Consider the following 22953-nt stretch of genomic DNA (forward strand, 5'->3'; position numbering starts at 1 on the left):
TTGACGGGCTTAGATAGGGTGGATAGGAAGGACCTATTCCCCTTAACCGAGAGGTCAATAGCCAAGGGACATGGATTTAAAGTAATTGGTAGAAGGATTAGAAGAGAATTGAGGAGTAATTTTTACACCCAGAGAGTGGTGGGGATCTGGAATTCACTGTCTGAAAGGGTGGTAGAGGCAGAAACCTCACTACATTTAAAAAGTACTTGGATAAGCATTTGAAGTGCGGTAACCTACGGGGCTGTGGTCCAGCATGTAGTAGGTGGGATTAGGCTGAATAGCTATTTTCCGGCCAGCACAGACACGATGGACCAAATGCTCTTCTTCTGTGTCATAAATTTCTACAATTCTTTGATTTTCTCTCTTCGAATTTCTTCCTTTTACAATATGGGCTATACTTCATTATTGAATACTCAAGGATAATTCTTATCTGAGGTTGTACCTGGGGCTTTTCTGTTTCTGTCTGGCTCTCTTGTTTGGGATTGATCAAATATATGCAATTACTTTACAGATGTTGAATTTAAAATAAAGAAATGTTCGTTCAAATATCACAAAAACTGGCCCTTGAATGTTCAGGAAGTTAATGTTACAATAATTCCATGTTTGTTTCTACAGAGTGAAACTGGAGGAGGCAAGACAACCACTTAACTGGCAGCTTGCAGTAAAGCCACATTCCCACCTGTGGCTGTGAGCACTTGTCAAAGGTTAGTTAATTTTCACTATCAGACTGCAGTTCTCCATATAATTTCAGAAAGCTATCATTTATTTATAGAGATTTTAGGGACCTAATCCCCGTTTGTAAACAGTGTAAAGAGCTAATTTCTGTTTGTAGAAACTGTAGAGAATTAATCCCAATTTATGGATACAGTAGGGAATTAATCCCAATTTATGGATACAGTAGGGAGTTTATCCCAATTTATGGATTCTGTAGAAATCTAATCCCAGTTTCTAGACACTGTAAGGATCTAATCCCAATTTATGGATACAGAAGGGAGCATTAGGAATCTAATCCCAGTTTTGAGATATTGTTGAGATCTAATCCCAGTTTGTGGATACCATAGAGCTAATTCATATCGGCACTTCCATATTGGAGCCCAAGGCCACCATAGCAATTTTCTGAGCAATCAGAGAGATCTGGTTTTAACACCTGCCACATTGAGGTTTTCACAACAGGTCTCTCTAGAGCTGCATGCTGTATGGTAGACAGCAGTCCAGAGAACTAAATTCATGATTGCACATCTGTATCTATGCATCCACATTCCACATATACAAGTAATTTGTGTAGATAATTTTGGTCCAATAGCAATCTCCTTTCGAATTCAACGTCTATGAAGTCCAAATCTCAAACACTGCAACTGAGGAAGGAACTGTGCTAGTCCTCTGGGCAGTTGGCACCCACTCTGATCTGCTACCAGTTGCTCTCTTCACCCTATTTTGTGGCTATCCCAATGCCACCTCCTCAAGCTCATTATGTCCATTTCGAGTGTTTACATAGATGTGCAAGTGCTTGCATAAATTGGTAAAAATGAAATAAAGACAGAAGATGCTGGGAATACTCAGCAAGTCTGGCAGCATCCACGAAGATAGAGATAGGTCTGTTACCTTTTCTCAGAATTGGGAAAAGTTAGAAGCGTAATAGGTTTTGAGCAGGTGAAGTGGGGGAGGGTGGGAAAAAGAACACAAGGGAAGGTCTGTGATAGGGTGGGAAACAAGAGAGATTAAATGACAAAAGGATTAGTCGTGTAGAGCCAAAGAGACTGCTGATGGAGCAAGAAAAGAAACAAGGAGACAAAAGATGTGTCTAGAGTAGGTGCAAATTGCAAAATGAACAACTGCCATTCAAAAGCAAAAAAAAAGAAAAATAAGAGTAAAACCGAAACATGCAAAGAAAAGGAAACAAAGTGGGAACAGAGATTACAGTCTGAAATTGTTAAACTCAGTGAGTCCAGAAGGCTGTAAAGTACCTAATTGAAACATGAGGTGCTGTTCCTAGAACTTACATTAAGTTGCATTGGAACACTGCAACAGGCCAAGGATAGAGACGTTAGACAATTAAAATGACAAGCCACCAGAAGCTGGGGGTCATGCTTGCAGACAGAATGGAGGCATTCTACAAAGTGGTCACCCAATCTGCATTTGGTCTCCCTAATGTAGAGCAGACCACATTGTGAACAGTGAATACAGTAAGCTAAATTGAAAGGAGTACATATAAATCCTTTTAACTTCGAGGAAGTGTTTGGGGCCTAGAGCTGTAAAGAGAGAGGAGCTAAAAGGACAGGTGTTGCATCTCCTATACTTGCATTAGAAATGTGCCCTGGGAAGGGGAGGAGAATTTGGTGGTGACTGAGGAGTGGACCAGTGTTGCTGAAAGGGGAGGGGAAGATGTGTTTGCTGGTGGCTTCATGCTAGAGGTGGCAGAAATGGTGAAGGATGATCCGTTGAATACAAAAGATGGTGGGGTGTATGATGAGGAAAAGGGGAATGCTAGCATGGTTCTGGGAGGGAAGGAAAGAGGTGACAGCAGGAATGCAAGAAATGGAATGGGCATGGTTGAGGGTTCTGCCAACTATGGTGGGGCTGGGGCTGCGTGGGGTGGATCCTCGGTTGAGGAGAAAGAAAACATATTAGAAGCATTGGTTTAAATGTTGTATTATCAGAACAGATGCAACGGAGATAGAGAAACAGGGAGAATGGAATGGAGTCCCTACAGGAAGAAGGGTTTGATCGTGGCAACTATGGGAGTCAATAGGCTTATTTGTTGATAGCCTATCCCCAGAAATTGAGACAGAGAAGTCGAGGAAAGGAGGGGAAGATTTGGAGATGTGCTGTGTGAAGGTGAGAGAAGGGTGGAAATTGTAAGTAAAGTTGGTGAAGCTTTCCAGTTCAGGGCAAGAGTCAACCCCCACAGTCCCTCCCCTTCCCACGGCACTTTTCCATGCAAGCACAGGAGAAGCAATACCTGCCCTTTCATCTCCTCTTTCCTCACCAAGGCCCTAAACACTCATTCCGTTTAACTGTGATTTTCTCGTACCTCTTTTTCAATTTTGTATACTGTATTCACTGCTCACTATGCTATCTGCTTTACACTGGGAAGATCAAACACAATTTGTGTGACTGTTTTGCAAAACCCCTCCATTCAGTTTGCAAAATCTGGAATATATAGCTATTCTCAGTATTGGTGACCATGACGACTATCATCGATTGTTGTAAAATTCCACCTGGTCCATTAATGTCCTTTAAGGAAGGATATCTGCCATCGTTACCCGGCCTGGCCTACATGTGACTGCAGACCCAAAGCAAAGTGGTTGACTCTTAACTCCCCTCTGAAATAGTTTAGCAAGCCACTCAGTTCAAGGGCAATTAGGGGTGGGCAACAAATTCTGGCCTTGCCAGTGATGCCCACATCCCCTGAAAGAATATAAAAATAAGCATGACCATGAGTTGCAGGTCGCCTGTCATTTTAATTCTCTACCTTGCTCCCACTCTGACGTTTCTATCCTTGGCCTACAGCAATGAGGCTCAGTGTAAGCTCGAGGAATGACACCTCATCTTTCAATTAGTCACTTTACTGCCTTCCAGACTCATCATTGTGTTTAGCAATTTCAGTCTATAATTACTGTCCCCAAATTGTTACCTTTCCTCTGCATATTTGAGTTTTATCTAGTTTTTTTCTTGTCTTTGCTTTCGAATGACAGCTGTTCATTAATTTGCAATTCAATACCTTCTCTAGGCACATCTTTTGTCTCCTTGTTTCTTTTGTTGCCCCATCAGCAATTTCTATGGTCCTGCACAACTAACTCCTTTGTCATTTTACCTCTTCTGTCTTCCACCCTATCAGAGATCTTCCCTTTCATTCTTTACCCACACCCCCCATTTCATCTACTTAAAACCTATTACTTCTAACTTTTCCCAATTCTGATGAAAGATCACAGACCTGAAATGTTAGCTCTGTTTCTCTCTCCACAGATGCTGAGTAATTCCAGCATTTTCTGTCTTTATTTTGGGTTCCCAGCATCCGCAGTGTTTTGCTCTTGTATTGGTAAAAATGATATAGGTTTATATGAAATGTAGGCTAGCTCATGGATACTGGCAGTATGGGCAATCTGTTCTTCCAGGCCTACCAAAGCAGAAGAGTGATATGCCACAATGAAATTTGCAAGAGGCACTTTTAAACTGTGCTTGTGTCGCAATATATTGTGAGTCAGTTTTTATGCTTAAATATATGCCTGAGGGTCTATGAGTGAGTAGAGAAATAAGACATAGTAGCCACAAGACCATATTATCTCTGAACACTTGTCCTTCCTATACCTTCTCTGCTGTTATGATCAATTATGTCCAATCTGGTGTCCTAAAAGGGATTCAAGGGCTTGAGGTTTCCTTTAGGGACTCTGTTCTTTGATTGTGTGTCATCTTCCAAATATGTTGAGATGTTGAATGTTTATGAAGCACATAGTGCATCTGACAGCTATTTGCTGTGTGAAGCACCTTCAAAATTTCACTGATTGGAGTTACTATTGTCAAGATGCTTCTTACTTTTGTGCCTTGATGCAATATTGCAATGCATGGTAAGCATTTGGTGAACTGCACAGGATAAGCTTTGGAGTAAGCAGTGAATGATTATTAAGGCAATCAGTGACATGGCAGCTACTTGGCACTGAAAGCTCTTCTGAAAATTTAATCTGGCAACTTCCTTCAGATCTACCATCTTCATCCTGATTTGGATTGTGGTTCCTCTAGACCCTCCAGGCACGATTGATTCTGTCTGCTATCTTCTGCCAAGCTCGCTCCACCAGCTGTTTTTATGCAGAGTGCCATATACAAGGCTGTTTCCCTTTCCTGAATTTCCTATGTGAGCAGATCCAGTGTTTGGGGGCAGTGGGGGAGGGAGGTGAATCTGAATTGATTGGAAATTAACTTACCTGCATTTATTTATTGATTGAGAGACGTTGTAAAGAAATAACTATGGATGGACAGTGGGGAGATGTCGAGCTAGAGCCTTTCGCTTCCAGACAATACTTCTTCACAGAACAAGCCATTTAAACATTCCCTCGGGCACTTAATTGCACGGGCAAGAGTGTGCACAAACCAATGGCTGGATTCTCCTGTTTGTAGCAAGGTAGCATAGGGGATGAGGTTTCCACCCATCCCTCTAACTCCACTGCAACTCTGGTTCATTTCAGTAGTTTAGGGGTCATTGGCCATGCAGGATGGTATCTTGCAATCACCACCCTTCCCCCTTCTCCCCCAACCTAATACCTAAAGGAAGCCCACTGCTGTGAAGGATCAAATGCTCGTTGGTGCTGGAGTGGGGTCACCGCTTCGGCAACTGGAGAGGATTTGAAGGGATAGAAGATCCCTGAAGATAGGGGGCAAATGCTCTTAGCTTTTAGCTGAGAACTTATGTCCTTAGAAGGTGAGGTTTTGAGATGTTGAAGTGGATGGAGATGAAGCTTCTACTAGGCCTGTTTTCTTTCCTTTAGCAGACATCAGAGGCATTACAACTCCTACTTCAAGGCCAACTGCTACCTTCCATCATGGCGATGCCAGGGAACAGGGATAAGAGAGGCAGGCAGGAGGGAAATGGGCTGGTAAGCCAGGTCCTGCCCCACTGCAAATGTTTACATGTGATGAGGGGGTGGTGGTGGTGGCGGTGCGGTGAAAGCGTTGAGGATTGTGTAGGGAAATGTGGCAGTCACTGAAAGTCCTGACTGGGATGGTGAGAGAAATCTTGATCGAGGTGGTAAAACAATGGAGTAGGCTAAACTTCCCCATTTACGGGATGGACTAGTGAAGGAAAATCCATAATAAACAAGAAATAGAAGTTGAACAACTGAACCACAACTGAAAACATTTCAAGGCCTCTGTTAACCACTGATTTCCCTATCCATAGCTAAAGCCTTACAAGGTATATCAATTAACAAATCAATGCAGGAAATTAATTTCCAACCAATTCAGATTCACTGTTCACTATCTGATAGTAACTGGCTTTGTGTCTAATCATGTTAAGATGGGTGAAATCAATATATGTTTGCATTGTTCGCCCATCTTATGTGCCCCACCACTGTGTAATATGGTGTCCTATCTATAAGTGCTCCCCTCCCTGAAGACATACTGGGGATGCAGATGTAAAGCACTACGGTTGTACTGCTGGGATTTCTGATAGCTCATGGTTTTGTGTAGGAATAACTTATATAGGCCAGCAACCAGCAGAGGACTTTCCTACTGGTGTATGCCATTTTATTCCACAGAGCGTTCTACCAACACGTGCTTTGTTGCAGGCTTCAACAGAGCTACCATTGAAATGAGTGTGAACCAGTGCCAACTGTGCTATTGCAGCAGGACATCTTATGAGGGAAATGGTTTGTTTGCACACTGACCATTGTATCTCTCAGGTCCTGAAATCCTTCCTTCAGAGTTCTTGTTGAAACAGGGCTTACTACCTTCCTAGGGTTTGTATCTGAAGCACAGAAATATTGTAGTGTGAGCAGCTGTGCTGGTTGCAACTCTGTGGGCCACTCAAACCAAAGTATTCCTGCAACATTGATGAGTTGTAAACATCCTTTATTCAAATAGGTCCACAAAGAGGTCTCTTTGAACACTCCTGTTGAATTCCCAACACCATGTGAATCAGGCTTTATATCACTACTTAACAACTGAAGAGCAATTCATCTTCCTAACATGCTACTGCTTCTTGCCGACTTGTCCTTCCTTCACTAGTGAAGAGAGAAAATGGTAGGCCAATAAAGTACTTGTTGATATTTCTGTGATGACAGTGACGCATTCTACTCTCACTTTCTGTAATAGTGATGCTCAGCAGATAAGTCCTATTAACATAACATGCCACTGTATTAAGAACAGACAAGCCAGCTTATGTTTTCCATGACTCTAACTGTGGGCTATTTACTCCTAACAGCAGTTTGGGAATGATTGAACCAGGGGTGATTCCCTTGGCAGCTGCACCCTCTCGTGTAGTGTCCCCAATCTGTCTAGTCATTATTTGGCTCTTGAATGTGAGCTTCACCTACAGGAAGTAAACTGCCATAGTGACAATTCTACCCCTAAGGATCACACATATTTATAACATCTTTCTGTACATGTGAGTGTCAGGCCTTTCTTGCAGCTACATTTAAATGTACCATTTGTCCCTTAATGTGCCATATAATTCTTTGTGACAAACTGTTTATTGAGCTCTGTGCAAATAAAGTGGCCTTTGGCATGAAAGGTCAATCTGTTATTCCAGTGAGCAATCTATTTTCCTTTGACATTCAATTTTTAAAATGCTAGCTGATTCTTCGTGGTTTTGCTCACAGTGAGTAAGCAAATGCGTTTCTCGATCAGGCCAACAGCAGTGTAACAGATAACATACAATACGTTATTCTACTACCAAAGTGCATTATATAACTGGCATATACCTTTAAGTCTACATGTTCCGATTTCTCTTAGTAACAGTTACTTGGACAAATGTTAATTAATTAAGGAAAGCCAGCACAGATTTGTTAGGGGCAAATCGTGTTTAACTTACTTGGTTGAGTTTTTTGATGAGGTAACAAAGAGGATTGATGAGGATAATGCAGTGGAAGTGGTGTGCATGGACTTCAAAAAGACGTTTGATAAAGTGCCACATAACAAGCTTGTCAGCAAAGCTAAATCCATAAGATAAAAGGGGCAGTGATAGCATGGATATGGAGTTGGCTGAGTGACAGGAAATAGACGCCGGAATTTTCCGCCCCTGTTGGCGTCGGGTGTCATGGTGGGCATGAGTGGAGAATATGGCAAGAAGGCCAAAAATCGGTTTTACGCCAACATGAAAACAGTTTGTGGTCGTCCATTACACCCATCAATGGCGGGCCGCCTTTCCCTCCGTCCAATGTCAGGAACCTAATTTCAATGTATTTGCATCTCATCATTTTGCCTGCTCACCAGAATCATCTCCCGACGTCAAATTTACTGCCCACTTCGGTGGGAAAACATGCCAGCTCAAAACGCATCTGGACAAGTGTGACGTGCAGAAGTCAGGACTTAGTTAGGACTTTGCTCACATCGCAGACATCTGAGGAGCAGAAGATGCTGGAGCCCTACAGCTACCAGACCCTGGAGGAACACGTGCATAGCATGCTGGGTGGATTCTCATGGACATGGCTCCACCGCGAAGCAGCTCATGGAAGGTGGGAGGTCTCCGTTGATGTCTGGGATCTGCTTCGGGACATAATGGTCTTAGCCATGGGCTGCTACAGATGATCGGTGAAGGGAGGGGCGTGAGAGGAAGGTCCAGCAGTGAGTGGGAGAGGAAGGTGTACTGGGGGTGGTGGGGGTGGGAGAGGAAGGTCTAGGTTTGACTGGGAGAGGAAGTTGTACCGGGAGGGGTGAGATTGGGATTGGGGGGGATCGGAGATGTTGGGACAGGGAGGTGAGGTTGGGGGGGGAACGGTAGTACAGGGGGAGGAGGGTGTGACAGGGGAGAATGCAGCAACTGGGGAGGTAGGTGTAAGGGGGAGGAAGGCGTAAGAGAAGGACTTTGGAGGAGGGAAGGAGTCCAGCCCGGTGGGGGGGGGGGGGTTGTAAGGAGACTGAGGGGAGGAAGGAGTCCGGTGAGGTGAGGAAGGAGGAGTCTGGGGGCGGGGGGGGAAGGAGGAAGGAAGGAGTCTGGCGGGGGGGTGGTGGGGGGAGGTTGTAAGGAGACTGAGGGGAGGAAGGAGTCTGGTGAGGAAGGAGGAGTCTGGGGCGGGGGGGGAAGGAGGAAGGAAGGAGTCTTGGGCAGGGAGTGGAAGAAAGGAGTCCAGGGGGCAGGGGCATCGAGGAAGGAGTCCGGAGGGGGCGGGGTGGAGGAGAGAGTCCGGGGGTGGGGCGGGGGGGGCGGGTGGCGAGAGAAGGAGTAAGGGTAGAGGAGGGAGTAAGGGGGTTGGATGGATGTCCAGGTGAACATGCAAGTGAGGGGTCTGTGGAGTCAATGACTGCCTCCTGGGGGCGAATTGAGGGAGGGCATGGTAGGAGGGAATGGCGAGTATGAGAGGGGGCAGAATGAGTCAGAAGGGTGGGAGGCTGAGGGTGCAATGGTAGTGGTAAAAGGAACGGCAAGGGTGGTTAGTTGGGGCCGGGAGGCAGACATGGACCCTGGGGGTGGGAAGGAGGAGGTTGGGAAGGTCAATGTGTATGGGGGTGGGATTCTCAGGAAGGTAGGGAACATGCAAGTTCACCTGGACATCCTGGAAAAAAAAGGGTTTGGATTGATAGGTGACGGTGGGGAGGTGGAAGGTGATGTCAGTAGGGTCAACAGTGATGGGGGAAAGGACATGGATGACTGGGGGAGGGGAGGGGAAAGGACAGGGGAGCTGAGAAGAAATGTAACGACTACCATGGCTGTCGAAATCGAAAGTGAGCGGAACCTCATGTTGGACAGGCACAGGTGTTGCATGGGAGTGTGATCAGTGGTTGGGCGGAGATGTAGGTCAGCTCAGATGGACAACTGAAAGAGAACCCCATCAGGCAGCATTGAAAATGCTCAGGACATTGAGATGAGTGTGATGGAGGAAGGATCTGTGTGCGTGGGAGAATGCTTATATGAGGCTCCAAAAGGCCCTGCCACACACACACTTCTCCCTCCAGAATCGCTCGTGGTCTGGCTGTGTGCAGCTCACTGCTAATTGGTGGCGGGGGGGTTGTAGGGGAAGGACTTGCGAAGCCTGAAAATGAAGCTGAAAGATGCCTTTACACATTAGTCAGTGAAAGTGAATATATTTTCAGATTGTAAAGTGACAAAACATGTTCACCTGTGCAACCAACTGTGATCAGAATTTCTTAGCTTTTCTAGGCCAATCATTTCCCCTAGGTGCTGCCCTGACATCCGCAGGAAGGGTGCAGACAGCCTGTGCAATGTTTGGCCCTGTTGCCTCTGATGACTTTGCTGTGCACCCTCTGGAAAGCCGAGGCCTTGAGGGCCCTGGCTTGCTTTGGCCGTCCTCTTAAGGGCCAGCTGCTCCCTCTGCGATGACAGAGGATGAGGTTTGAGGGGGGTCACAGGCAAGGGGGATGTGGAGGGAGAGCACAGCTTCTGAGATTCCTGAGTGGATGACCTAGGGGTGTTCAGCTGCCGCTGTTCCTCCCATTGATGCCCGAGGGACCTGGGCTGACTCCTTGAAGGGGAAGGAGCACCTGGAGGGATATCAAGGTGCCCCATTTCTCTCTTGCGTTCCCACCACAGGAACTCACCCATGGCTACCGCAATGGAGTGCAGGTCTGCTTGCACCTCTGCGTTCTGCTGGACAAGGGTCTCCGTGGCATCTGCCATCCTTCCCATGGAGACCTCCATACACACATATGTGGGCACCACTTCATCAGAGAGCAGGTGGACACACTCCTCCAACTCACGTGCCACTCTGTTGAGAGCTTCCAACAGCTCTGTGTGATGTTTCCCCACCTGCTGATGACTCTCCATGATGAGTTGGAAGACCAATCCAGAGGCTCATCTGACTGAGACCTCACAGGTCCCTCTTCCCCAACAGTCCTCCGAGTGCCAGGGAGCTCAGCTGAAGCTGGGTCTTGCTGCTACGTGTCCGTGCGGTGACCACCACATTGTGAACCCAAGCCGGCTCTAGATCTAGGTCCCACCGAGGTGTATGTCTCTGCACTGATGGACGATGTGGGTAAGTGCTGTGACGGGTCTCCCAGGCTGCTTATTTCCAGCTGCTGTTCAATGGAGGATGTGTCCTCTTGGCTGGAGGTGAGGACCTGGATGGAGCTGAGGGACTGGCTGGCTGAGGGTGTCGGCTGCTTTGAACCTGTGAACCAAAGTAGAGATAATTAGTGCATGGCAGCACAATCAAAAGCAGGAGCGAGAGCATTCACAGTTGTGTCGAGAGAGGGATGATGTGGTGCAGGATCCTCATGTTAGGTGTTCGCCGCTGACCTCACCATCGCCGCAGGCATAGTCCACGTCCTCACCAGTCAGAGTGATGGCACACTCCTCAAAGTGAGTGAGGGGTCTAATGTGGGCCACTCCACCCCCGGGTCTGGCACCTCCTCCTGCTGTTATGAGCCAGCTTCTCCTGCATGAAAGCAGATAGAGAGAATGCAAAGAGGCCGCATGGCACTACATGGAATGTTTGAGTGGTGAGCGGAGCCATGGATGGGATGAGGACGTGAGCTCAAAAAGATATAAGTCTGCTGGAGATGCGAGAGTGTGTGTGAGAGTTAGTCGTGTTGTCCCTTGAGGTGTGAGATCCCTGTGGATGTGTGATGGGTTTGTGAGTGTGTGTTGAGAGTGATGAGGTGGTTGATTTACCCTGGCGGGGCAGATGAGAACATTTATCCTCTTCCTGCACCGGATGGCTGACCTCCTCTGTGCTCCAGTGGTGCCGATCTCTGCTGCCACCACCTCCCTGGCCACATTGGTGACTCTGGTGGACCTGCTCCGGCCAGAGCAGGGGTAGGGGATATCATGGTGGCCTTCCACTGCATCCAGCAGGCGCCCCAGAGAGGCGTCACTAAATTTGGGGACAGCCATCTTCTTTGCTTTTGGGGCCATCTGCCGCCTGGAGCAGTCCTGGCCTGAAGGCATGAAGTTGGCATGCACTTTAAATATGGTACCTGGAGCGAGGTGGTGCTGAGGTCACTGCATGGTGGGTAAATCTGTGCCCGCCCACCAGTGAGCTGGCATGTTCCCCGTGAATGCATTATTAATGAGGCAGGAGGCGCTAGGAATGGGACAATACGGCATGAAAAGCCACCATTGCGGCTGACAGGTAAAACACCCTTTTTCCTGTCCGCTACAGCGCTTGGTGCAAATCAGGGACGATTCCACTAAGAGAGTATTGGTGAATGGTTGTTTTGCAGACTGGAGGAAGGTACTTAGTGGAATTCCCCAGGGGTCCGAATTAGGACCAATGCTTTTTTTGATCAATATTAATGGCCTAGACTTGGGTGTGCAGGGCACAATTTAAAAATTTGAGGATGACGCAAAACTTGTAAGTATTATGAACTGTGAAGAGGATAGTGAGAGACTTCAAGAGGGCATAGACAGGCTGGTGGAATGGGCAGACATGTGGCAAATGAAATTTAATGCAGAGAAGTGTGAAGTGATACATTTAAGTAGGAGGAATGAGGAAGGGCAAAGAGATTAATAGGGCATATGGGATCTCGGGCTTTATAAAGGGATGCATAGGCTTGAATTTTTCGGGCTCATTGGTGGCGGGCTGGGAGGTCAGAAAGCTGGCAAAATGGTGTGGGAAGGTATAGAGGGGTGCCTGATGTCCTCATGATGCCATGCCATTTTGCCAGCTGGGAGAAACTCCCCATTGGCAAAGGATTGAGAACCAGAGGATACCGATTTAAGGTGAATGGCAAAAAATCAAAGGCAACACGAGGAAAAGCTTTTTTACACATCAAATGGTTAGATTCTGGAATGCGCTGCATGAGATTGTGGTGGAGGCAGATTCAATTGTGGCTTTCAAAAGAGAATTGTATAATTATCTGAAGAGAAAAAAATCATATGTCTACATGGAAAGGCAGAGGAATGGGACTAGCTGAGTTGCTCTTGCAGAGAGCCAGTACAGACACAATGAACCAAATAGCCTCCTTCTGTGCTGAAACCATTCTATGATTCTCTGAATAGCCATACCCTGAAGGTAATTGTAAGCTGACACATCTTGAAATAAAAACGGAAAGTGCTAGAAAAACTCAGCATTTCTGGCAGCATCAATGGAGAGAAAAACAGAGTTAATGTTTCAAGTCCAATATGACTCTTCTTTCTGTTTTTACTTATTTCAGATCCCCAGCATCTGCAGTATTTTGCTTTTAGACACATCCTGAGATTGATTACTGCTAGCCGCCTCTGTAGTCAGCTAGCAGCTAATGACTGACTTCCTTTCTCTTTCTGCAGTTTTTTACTGGACACCTATGATGTCAATTTTTTTATACAACTCAAGGATTACCCAGTGTTGCTCACGGTAAATTGGATGCTGGATTGTTTTATAATGAAAATAGAATTATACCATGTAATGCAAAATGCAGTATCCTGCTGCTAATTTGGAATTGTCTTTAATGTGGCCTGTTCCTTTAAGGCAAGAAAGTTTAGTTGCTGCAAGTCTGAGGTTGCTTTGAATGAGAAAAGTTCTGTCAGCCATTTTTCTGCCCCTTGTGAAGTAGATAGTAAGGGACTGGGCTTGGCAACAACACCCTCCGTGATTAACCAATCTTTCTGAGTCATAAACACTTCCAGAACTCAATTGAATAAAATTTCCAAAATAGTCTTTGGATAAGAATCTGACAACAAAATCCCTTGCTTTCAGGTTTTATTGGCATTAGCATTAATTTCCCACTTAAGAGCCTCAATTGGCGGTGGAGTGGGAAGGCTGTCCAGGAACCTCCCCCCATCAGACTTAGTGAGGTCAGAGGCAGGATGGCAATGGGGTCCCTGCCCTTCACCATTTCACAGGATTAAATGCCCCCTGCCACCAAACTCACATGGGGGAGGGCATTAAATTCTGCCCATAAAAACTTACAGCACAGAAGGAGGCCATCCGCCCCTTTTTTGGCTGGCTCTTTGAAAGCACAGTCTCACTTAGTCCCACGCTTTTATTTTTTATCTGTAATCCTCTAAGTTCCTCAACCTCAAATACCCTTCCAACTCTCTCTTAAAATTATTTGTGGAATCTGCTTCCACCACCTTTTCAGGTGGAGCATTTCAGATCCTCAAGAAGCTCAGCACCATCCAGGACAAAGCAGCTAGCATGATCGGCACCGCATCCACCACCTTAAACATTCGCTCCCTCGACCACTGATGCACAGTGGCAGCATATACAAGATGCACTGCAGCAATTCATCAAGGCACCTTTGATAGCACCTTCCAAACCTCAGACCTCTACCAAGGACAAGGGCAGCAGAAGCATGGAAACACCACCACCTGCAAGTTGCCCTCCAAGCCACACGCCATCCTGACTTGGAACTATACGGCCATTTCTTCACTGTCACTGAGTCAAAATCCTGGAACTCCCTTCCTAAAAGCATTGTGGGTGCACCAACAACACATGGGCTGCAGTGGTTGAAGAAGGCGGCTCACCACCGCCTTTTCAAGGGCAATTAGGGATGGGCAACACATTTTGGCCCAGCCAGCGACGTCTACACCCTGTAAAAGAATAAAAACAAATCTTGACAACTCTAAGTGAAAACAAAATCTCCTCATCTTTCTTCTGGATTTTTTGCCAATAATTTTAAATGTATGGTTTCTAATTATTGACTCACTCGGCAGCATTTCCCTCTTTTCTCTATCAAAGCTCCTCATCAGTTTGAAAACCTCTATTAAGTCACCTCTTAATCTTCTCTATTCCAAGGGGAACAGTCCCATTCTTCCACTCTTTTCTTATAATTGAAATCCCTCATCCTTGCTAACTTCCTGGTAAACCTCTTCTCTACCCTTTCTAAGGCCTTTACATCTTACCTGCAGTGTGGTGTCAGATTTGTCGACAATACTCCAACTAAGGCCTAGCCAATGATTTATAAAGTTCTAGAATGATCTCTGTTTTTATCTTCTATGCCTCTATTTATAAACCAAAGCACCCAAATGTTTTTTTCTTTAACCACCTTATCAAATTGCCCTGCCACTTTTAAGGATTTGTGTATATGCGCACAGAGGACCCTCTGCTCATCTACATTTTTTCAAAATCATACCATTTATGGTTTAATATCTTTTCATATTAGTCCTACCAAAGTGTGTCACTTCACAATTCTCTGCATTGAATTCCATCTGATATGCTTATACCCATTTCAACACAACTGTCTCTGTAATCCTAAAGCCTATAACTATCCTTATCTTGATCTACTACTTTACAAAGTTTCGTATCACCTGAAAATTCTAAGCTGTTGCTCCCTACCCCAAGTCATTTAGAAAAAGTGAAAAGCGTAATGGACCAAAACTTGACCTTTGGGGAACATCACTACAAACTATCTTCTAGTCTGAAACACATCCATCCACCAGCAGCCCCTGCTTCCTATCGCTGAGCTAATTCTGTATTCATATGATCGTTTTCCCCTTAATTCCAATGGCTTCAATTTTCCTAACGAGCCTCTTATGTGGAGCTTTGTCAAATACCTTCCAAAAGTCTTTTAAAAAGATCTACTGCATTACCTTGATTAACCCATGCCTTTCCAAAGGAAGGTCTATTTCGCCTCTGATAATGGTTTTCAATAACTTCCTCACCACAGAGGTTAGGCTGACAAGCCTTTTGCATCCTAGTTTCCTTCTCCCCTTCTTGAATAGTGGTATATCATTAACATCCCTCCGGTCCTTTGGCAGAACTCCTGTATCCAATGAGGATTGAAAGATTGTGACTAATGCCTTTGCCACTTATACCTTTATTTCTTTCACCAACCTAGTATGTGTTCCATCTGGACCAAGAGACTTACCAATCTACAGTAAAATTATCTTTTTAGTATGTCTTCTCTATCTATTACCATCCTGTCCATATAACCTCCCTTTTTTAGTATAACCTTTATATCTTCAGCTTCTTTTGTGAAGATAGATGCAAATACTCATTAATACTTTAGCCATGTCTACATGAAGGTTTCCTTTTGGGTCTTTAATATGTCCAAAGTTTTCCCTAGCTAACCTCTTAAAATGCTTAGAAAATGTTTAGGGTTTAATTTAATGTTTCTTGCTAATCTTTTAGTGTCTCTTTGCCTTGTATCTTAACTTTTTCAACTCTCTCCTATGCTTTCTGTAATCTTCCTGGTTATTAACTGAATCCTGCTTTTGACATTTATGATAAATTGGTTAATTTAATCTTTTATTTCCTTTGTCATCTAGGCCACATTTGCTTTGGATGCTCTACCTTTTCCCTTCAAAGAATATGCCTAGTTTGTACCTGAACTATCTCTTCCCTGAATGCCTTCCATTGCTTCAATACTGCTGTATCCTGAAATTGCATTTTCCAATCTACTTGTGATAAGTCCCTTCTTAAACATTGAAATTAACTCTTCCTTAGTTGGGCATTTTTATCTTGGACATTTTTGGTCTCTTTCCATAATTACTCTAAATCAAGTTTTGTTGTCATCCGTATTAGCTAGATAATCACCTACTTTAACATCCAGTTAACTGCATATCAGTTAATTTGTACTACAAGAATTTGATTTAAAATACAGTTGTGTGTAAGAAGTGTACCTACAGTGTTTTGGACTATGACAAAATGACACACTTGCTCAATAGACAATTTGTAGATTATATTGAACCCACAACACAGACATTGAGCCCAACTGATTTGTACTGTTGTTATACTTCACAAATTTCCTTAAATGTCAAGCATATTGACATGTTCTGGTCTATTCAAATTGCACGCATGCTGACTGTATTTTGATGGTCTTAACTTCAAGTCATTAAACTTATTACAGACTTCCTTTTACATCCAAAGGCTTAGAGGAACTCAGTTTATCCATCCTGTGACTGCGCTCCTTGCTTTTTGTCAAGATTCCTTTGTGAAAATTGGCGACTGCTATCCGTCACCATTGCCACTTCCTTATATCATGCTTTTCAATGCAGAAAAACATACCAAGGCACTCCACAAAGGCTAAGCCAAAGAAAATGATATTAGGAAGGGGTGACCAAAAGCTTGGTCAAAGAGGTTGGTTTCAGGGATGGCCGTGGAAGAGAGAGAGGTAGTGAGGTGGAGGGATTTAGGGAGACAATTGCCAAGCATGGGGCTGGATGGCTAAAGATGGGGCTATCGATGGTGGGGTTAATGGTGCTGGTGGGGGGAGGGGGGTGTTGTGTAATATGTAAGAGAATTGGGAGAGAGTTGTGGAGCTCAAGAAAGTTACAGAGGTAGAGAGGCCACAGAGAGCTTTAAATGTGAAGATGAGAATTTTAAATTTGAGCCAATAGCGTACAAGTAGTGGAGTCTTGGATGAGTTGACATTTATGGAGCCTGAAAAACATTGGAATAGTCGTTGGGAGATGACAAAGGCATAAATGAGTGTTTTAGCAGCAGATGTGTTGACACAGAGTGCATGTTACAGAGGTCAAAGCTGACGATCTTTGTGATGGACAGGCTATGGGATTGGAAGCTCATGTCAAGGCTAAATAGGATGCTGAGGCTACAAACAGTCTGGTTCAGTCTGAGTAATAGACTGGCAATGAGATGGAATTAGTCACAAGGGTATGAGTTCATGATGGGTGCCAAGGGTGATGGATTTGATCTTCCCTGTGTTTAACTGGTGAAAACTGCAGCTCATCCAACACTGTGTTGGGCAACCAGCCTGCAACACTGAGACTGTAGAGGGGAGTGAGAGAGATGGTGGAGAGGTAGAGCTGCATGTCATCAGTGTACATGTACAAATACACCTTGAAGCCCTGATGGGAAGTTGTTAAACTGAGTCCAATACACAATATGGGAAGGTGCTGGCTCTCAGATAGGATTTTTATTTTTTTTATATTGAACTACAAGAAACACTCTACAATAGAAAAATAGGCTGATGTCCAACCCAGAATATATAATATCAACACATAAAAAATAGTTCAAATATTACAATAAATTCCAACCAAGCTCTGAGTCAAGTTTCGGGGTTTTTAAATTTTTTTTTCCCACAGGCAGTACTTGGGAATGAGTTATGTTTAAATTGCGTGTCTTAAAATGACCCAGTCAGCATAGGTTGACATAAATATTAAATAGGTCCAAGTAAACATGGGGAAGCCTGAAACCGTTGTTTTCGGTCCCCGCTCCAAACTCCAATCCCTTGTTACCGACTACATCCTTTCCTAACAACAGCCTGAGACTAAACTAGTCTATTCATAACCTTGGGGCTGAATTTTTAGCTCAGCGGGCAGGCGCGCGGCAGACCTGACTTAGCGTAAAATGACGTGCGATGAAGTCGGGCAAGCGTCCCGGTGTCATCATGCACTCACGCGATCTTTTGGTTGGCGGCACACAGTGGAGTCGGCAGCCGCCTGCTGAAATTAAAAGGCCTATTAAGGCCATTAAAAAGGTAATTAGAAGAAATTTTTCACTGCCCGCCCATCTTACAGTAAGCGGGCAGGCGAAAAGGCCACATAGCCTTTGCATTTTTTGAAACCCTCATCCACTGGCGGGATGAGGTTTCCAACATCAAATAAAATTTTTAAAATGTATATAATAACATGTCCCTGCTAAAGTGACAGAGTCACATGAGAGAGCATGTTTGATCACAATTTTAACATCTTCATTTTTTATTTTGAAAACTGTTTTGTGCCTCAGGGAGATTGGCAAGCACACACTCGCACACCACCCCACCCCCCACACACGCCCCCCACCTTAATACTAACTTCTTGATGATCAGATTCACTCTGTGAGGAGACACATCTCTAGCCCCTTCAGCAGCACCCCTAAACAATGAGCTTTTATTGCCACATCCAGGACAAAGTAATCCGTTTAATTGGCACCCCGATCCAACAGCTTAAGCATTCACTACCTCCACGATATCCTAAGAATGAAAGAGAGACAATGATGACAGGAATATCAGCTGGACTTCAACCAGCAATTTCAATGGACCTATTTTAGGATCATTACCAATGGCTGTTCCTTCTAAACTGATGGTGCTCCTTATTACTACTTCCCAGAAGGGGGGAATTTTAGGATAGTACCTGCCTCACAACGTTAACACCCACCTGTCAATGAGTAAGCAGTTTAGCCATTCTGTATGGGTGTAATAGAACCTATCCCACTTTCTTCATCTCATAAAATGCTATAAAAATGGAAATTTTTTTTCAACATTTCCTGCGTGGTGGGTTTATTCATACTTATTTCAATTAGTTTTCCATTCAAACAAAAGTGAAGTATGCTGCATTTAAGGTAAGTGGACATGGTGTAGAATATAATACAGGAGTGAATATAGCTTTATAGTATAGTGAGTATATAACTGGAGATGGAGGTAGATTGAGCATTGGGGAGGCTCTGGTTGAGCTGAGGCAGCATAGATGAAGAAGGAAAGATGGTTAGATACATTAACTTACAGCCTGCTTGCTTATTCTGATTTTGCACCTCTGCACATCTTGATATTAATTTAATCCTAAAGCAGTAGAATTCCCCAGTCCTGCCCATTATCGTACTTGGTTCCCAATTCCACAGGATGAGACATTTCATCAGGCTGCTGTGGTTAAAAGTTATCAAATAAATATTTGATGGATTTTAGCAAAGAGCAGGAACGGAAATGGTGATGGTTTACCACAGCTGGATAAGGCAGAGATATCTTGTTTCCTTAGCTGCCAGTCAGTGCTCAGATCAGCGAGCACTCTTGTATGATCTTGTCACCTATAACAACTGGGTTCACTGGAACTAGAGTAAGAGTCCACTCTGAATAGATTTTCTTAATCAAGCTTCATGGAGCAAACTGTAACTCAGTCATTCCAGGAAAGCACAAATGCAGCCTGACATGCAGCAGATTGTAATTTTTGGATTTCAGTTTGTCAGAAGACCCAGAGCAGTAACAACGGCAACAGCTAAACAGCCAAGAAAGCAAATTACATTGAGGGTGTGAGTAGGCAGAGGATTTGGTGCATTGTATGTTGAAAGAATGCTGGGCTGTGCATTATGGGTAATTTTAAACCCACACAACAGGTGGGAGAGAGGGTGTGTTAAAATTTCAAAAATCTGAGAAACATGTGTTCAACCCCTCCCCCATGTTATCTTCAAACCTCTTTTGTGATCATTTCAACTCTCAACCTACAACCTCCCAACCATGATCCCCACCAGACCCATGATCCCCTCACCTCTGCGATCTCCCCAATCCATGATGCCCATCCCCCATGATCTTCCCCAATACAGAATCTCACACCCTGACCCATAATCCCGCACCTAATCCTCATGATCTCCTCCAACCCGTGATGTCTTCCCTTGACCCGTGATTTCTCTCTCCCTCCATTCCATTCCCCAACTTGGATCCCCACCTGATAGACAGTCAGTCTCTCAATCTGGCTGGCTGCCAGCTGGAAAAGGAAGAAATAAAGCATTAAATTATCTCCTGCCATTATATTTGGCAGGACCACCAGGTTGCTCACCTTTCTGTAAATTTCTGCCTGTTACGACCACCACCCCCAACCCCCATCCATTCCCTCCAAATTCCTTGCAAAGAATGGACCATAATGTTCTGAAGTACAGTATGGTTTACTCCTTATCAATCCATGATTCCAAAGACCTACGTGAGTTACGTGACTGAGGATGTTGAGATTTACAGTGGTTTATATTTGTTCAAGATAAACTTTCATCCCTTCACTTTCTGGATGCTAGTCTTTTGTTTCCCAAAAGGTGTTGCACCTTTACCAAGGAAATTCAGTTAATGGAATCAGTCTCTGCCTCTTGATCATTGAGCTTGAGTTGGGAATGTTTCAATCTTTTCTCCATGGGCTACTGTTTTGTGAATTTTGTACCAGCATCAAGACCACTGTAATATAGCACAGTTAGACACTGATAATTCTACTCTACTTCAAAGACTTTCAGCTCACCACCAAAATCTGTGCCCAGCTTTTTTGGAACTTCATGTTTAAATCTCTCAAATCAAGTTTCCACCCCTATAGCACTGAAACAGCCGAAGTCACAAATAACATGCTCTGTGTGTGTGGTGCATTAACTTGCCGTGCCCTCAACCTCTCTGTTGATAGAGGGTGAAATCAATCACGTTATCCTCCTCCAATGCCCTTTTCCCATTATCCAGTTTATTGCCCTTGTTTGGTTCCACTCATCCCAACTTGATTTTATCCAGAGCTTCTTGTTCCGCTTCTTAAGAATCTCCAAGAGCCTCCTTAAAATCCATTCCTTTGTCCAAACTTGTGGTCATCTCACCTAATACCTTTCTTTGGCTCACCATCCATTTTTGTTTGATTATGCTTCTTTGAAGTGCCTTCAGATGTTTTTCCACATTAAAGGTGCTATATAAATGCGAGTTGTTGTTTCTTATACTTCTATGCATGTCTAGAAGTGATCTGCTTTTAAAGTTTCAGCATTCAGTGCTACCCTTAGGGGCTCATGATACTGAGCCATACTAATCTGTTCTCACTGGCAGCAGGCTCTATCTATTGCAGCCGGGGTTGTGTCTTCTAATAGGAAACATTTTATGTAGTGTCTTTGTTAGTGAGGGAGCAGTATATGTGTAAGATTAGAGATTTGCAGGGAGAAGAATAATCCCAAGGATGACTAGAATATCTTGGAAACTAGACTAATGTGGAAGATCACAAGTATTCAGAAGGTTTTCTTAATGATGTGAATCTATAAAATCCTTTATTTCATTTTAGATATTTTTCTCCATTTATTTGTTGTATTTTTGAAAGATTTTAGGCAGCTATGGACAGGCCACCATTTTTATTCAGCTGACGATTTCATTTTGAGTCCGAAGATTCACTGTTTGTAATAGTAGGGGTGATTATGCCATGGAGGGGATAATAAGACCATAAGACATAGGAGCAGAAATTAAGCCATTTGGCCCATCGAGTCTGCTCCACCATTCAATCATGGCTGATAAGTTTCTCAACCCCATTCTCCCGCCTTCTCCCCGTAACCTTTGATCCCCTTACCAATCAAGAACCTATCTATCTCCGTCTTAAATACACTCAATGACCTGGCCTCCACAGCCTTCTGTGGCAATGAATTCCATAGATTCACCACTCTCTGGCTAAAGAAGTTTCTCCTCATCTCTGTTCTAAAAGGTCTTCCCTTTACTCTGAGGCTGTGCCCTCGGGTCCTAGTCTCTCTTACTAATAGAAACATCTTCCCCACGTCCACTCTATCCAGGCCTTTCAGTACTCTGTAAGTTTCAATCAGATCCCCCCCCTCATCCTTCTAAACTCCATCGAGTATAGACCCAGAGTCCTCAAACGTTCCTCATATGTTAAGCCTTTCATTCCTGGGATCGTTCTCGTGAACCTCCTCTGGACCCTCTCCAGGGCCAGAACATCATTCCTGAGATACGGGGCCCAAAATTGCTCACAATATTCTAAATGTGGTCTGACCAGAGCCTTATTAGGCCTCAGCAGCACATCACTGCTTTTATATTCTAGTACTCTCGAAATAAATGCCAACATTGCATTTGCCTTCCTAACTACTGACTCAACCTGCAAGTTAACCTTAAGAGAATCCTGGACTAGGACTCCCAAGTCCCTTTGCACTCCAGATTTCTGAATTCTCTCCCCATTTAGAAAATAGTCTATGCCTCTGTTCTTCCTACCAAAGTGCATGACCTCACACTTCCCCACATTGTATTCCATCTGCCACTTTTTTGCCCATTCTCCTAACCTGTCCAAATCCTTCTGCAGCCTCCCCGCCTCCTCAATACTACCTGTCCCTCCATCTATCTTTGTATCATCTGCAAACTTAGCCAGGATGCCCTCAGTTCCTTCATCTAGATCATTAATGTATAAAGTGAAAAATTGTGGTCCCAAATCTGACCCCTGAGGAACTCCACTAGTCACCGGCCGCCATCCTGAGAAGGACCCCCTTATCCCCACTCTCTGCCTCCTGCCAGACAGCCAATCTTCTATCCATGCTAATACCTTGCCTCTAACACCATGGGCTCTGATCTTACTGAGCAGCCTCCTGTGCGGCACCTTGTCAAAGGCCTTCCGGAAGTCCAAGTAGATAACATCCATTGGCTCTCCTTTGTCTAACCTACTCGTTACTGCCTCAAAGAGTTCTAACAGATTTGTCAGGCATGACCTCCCCTTGATGAAACCATGCTGACTTTGCCCTATTTTACCATGCACTTCCAAGTATTCTGAAATCTCATCCTTAATAATGGACTCTAAAATCTTACCAACGACCCGATTGTCACATAAGTTGAACATCTTCCACCAGCACTGCCCATGTAAGATCCTGAGCATCACATGGAGAGACAGCATCACTAATGAAGAAGTACTACAGAGGATTGGTGAAAGGCACCTGTGGGACATTGTGACAGAAAGACGGCAGAGGCTGGAAGGACAGATATTTCACCTCCCGGATGTATGCC

The 22953-nt window shown here is 44.4% G+C and overlaps 1 long non-coding RNA gene across 3 annotated transcripts in view; it reads left to right on the plus strand.

The window, feature by feature from the left end:
• Nucleotides 1-22953, plus strand: part of LOC144681920 (uncharacterized) — a 258533-nt gene that overhangs the window by 150201 nt on the left and 85379 nt on the right. Inside the window, exons 3-5 of one of the 3 annotated variants that reach the window (XR_013576876.1) lie at nucleotides 616-704; nucleotides 6574-6732; nucleotides 13669-13858. This is a non-coding gene — a long non-coding RNA (uncharacterized LOC144681920). Of the gene's footprint in view, nucleotides 1-615; nucleotides 705-6573; nucleotides 6733-13668; nucleotides 13859-15796; nucleotides 16391-22953 lie in introns of those variants that run through there. The other 2 variants (XR_013576878.1, XR_013576877.1) reach the window with 2 other exon arrangements.

Source organism: Cetorhinus maximus, chromosome 6 (genome assembly GCF_964194155.1).
Source record: "Cetorhinus maximus chromosome 6, sCetMax3.hap1.1, whole genome shotgun sequence".
Taxonomy (NCBI): Eukaryota; Metazoa; Chordata; class Chondrichthyes; order Lamniformes; family Cetorhinidae; genus Cetorhinus; species Cetorhinus maximus.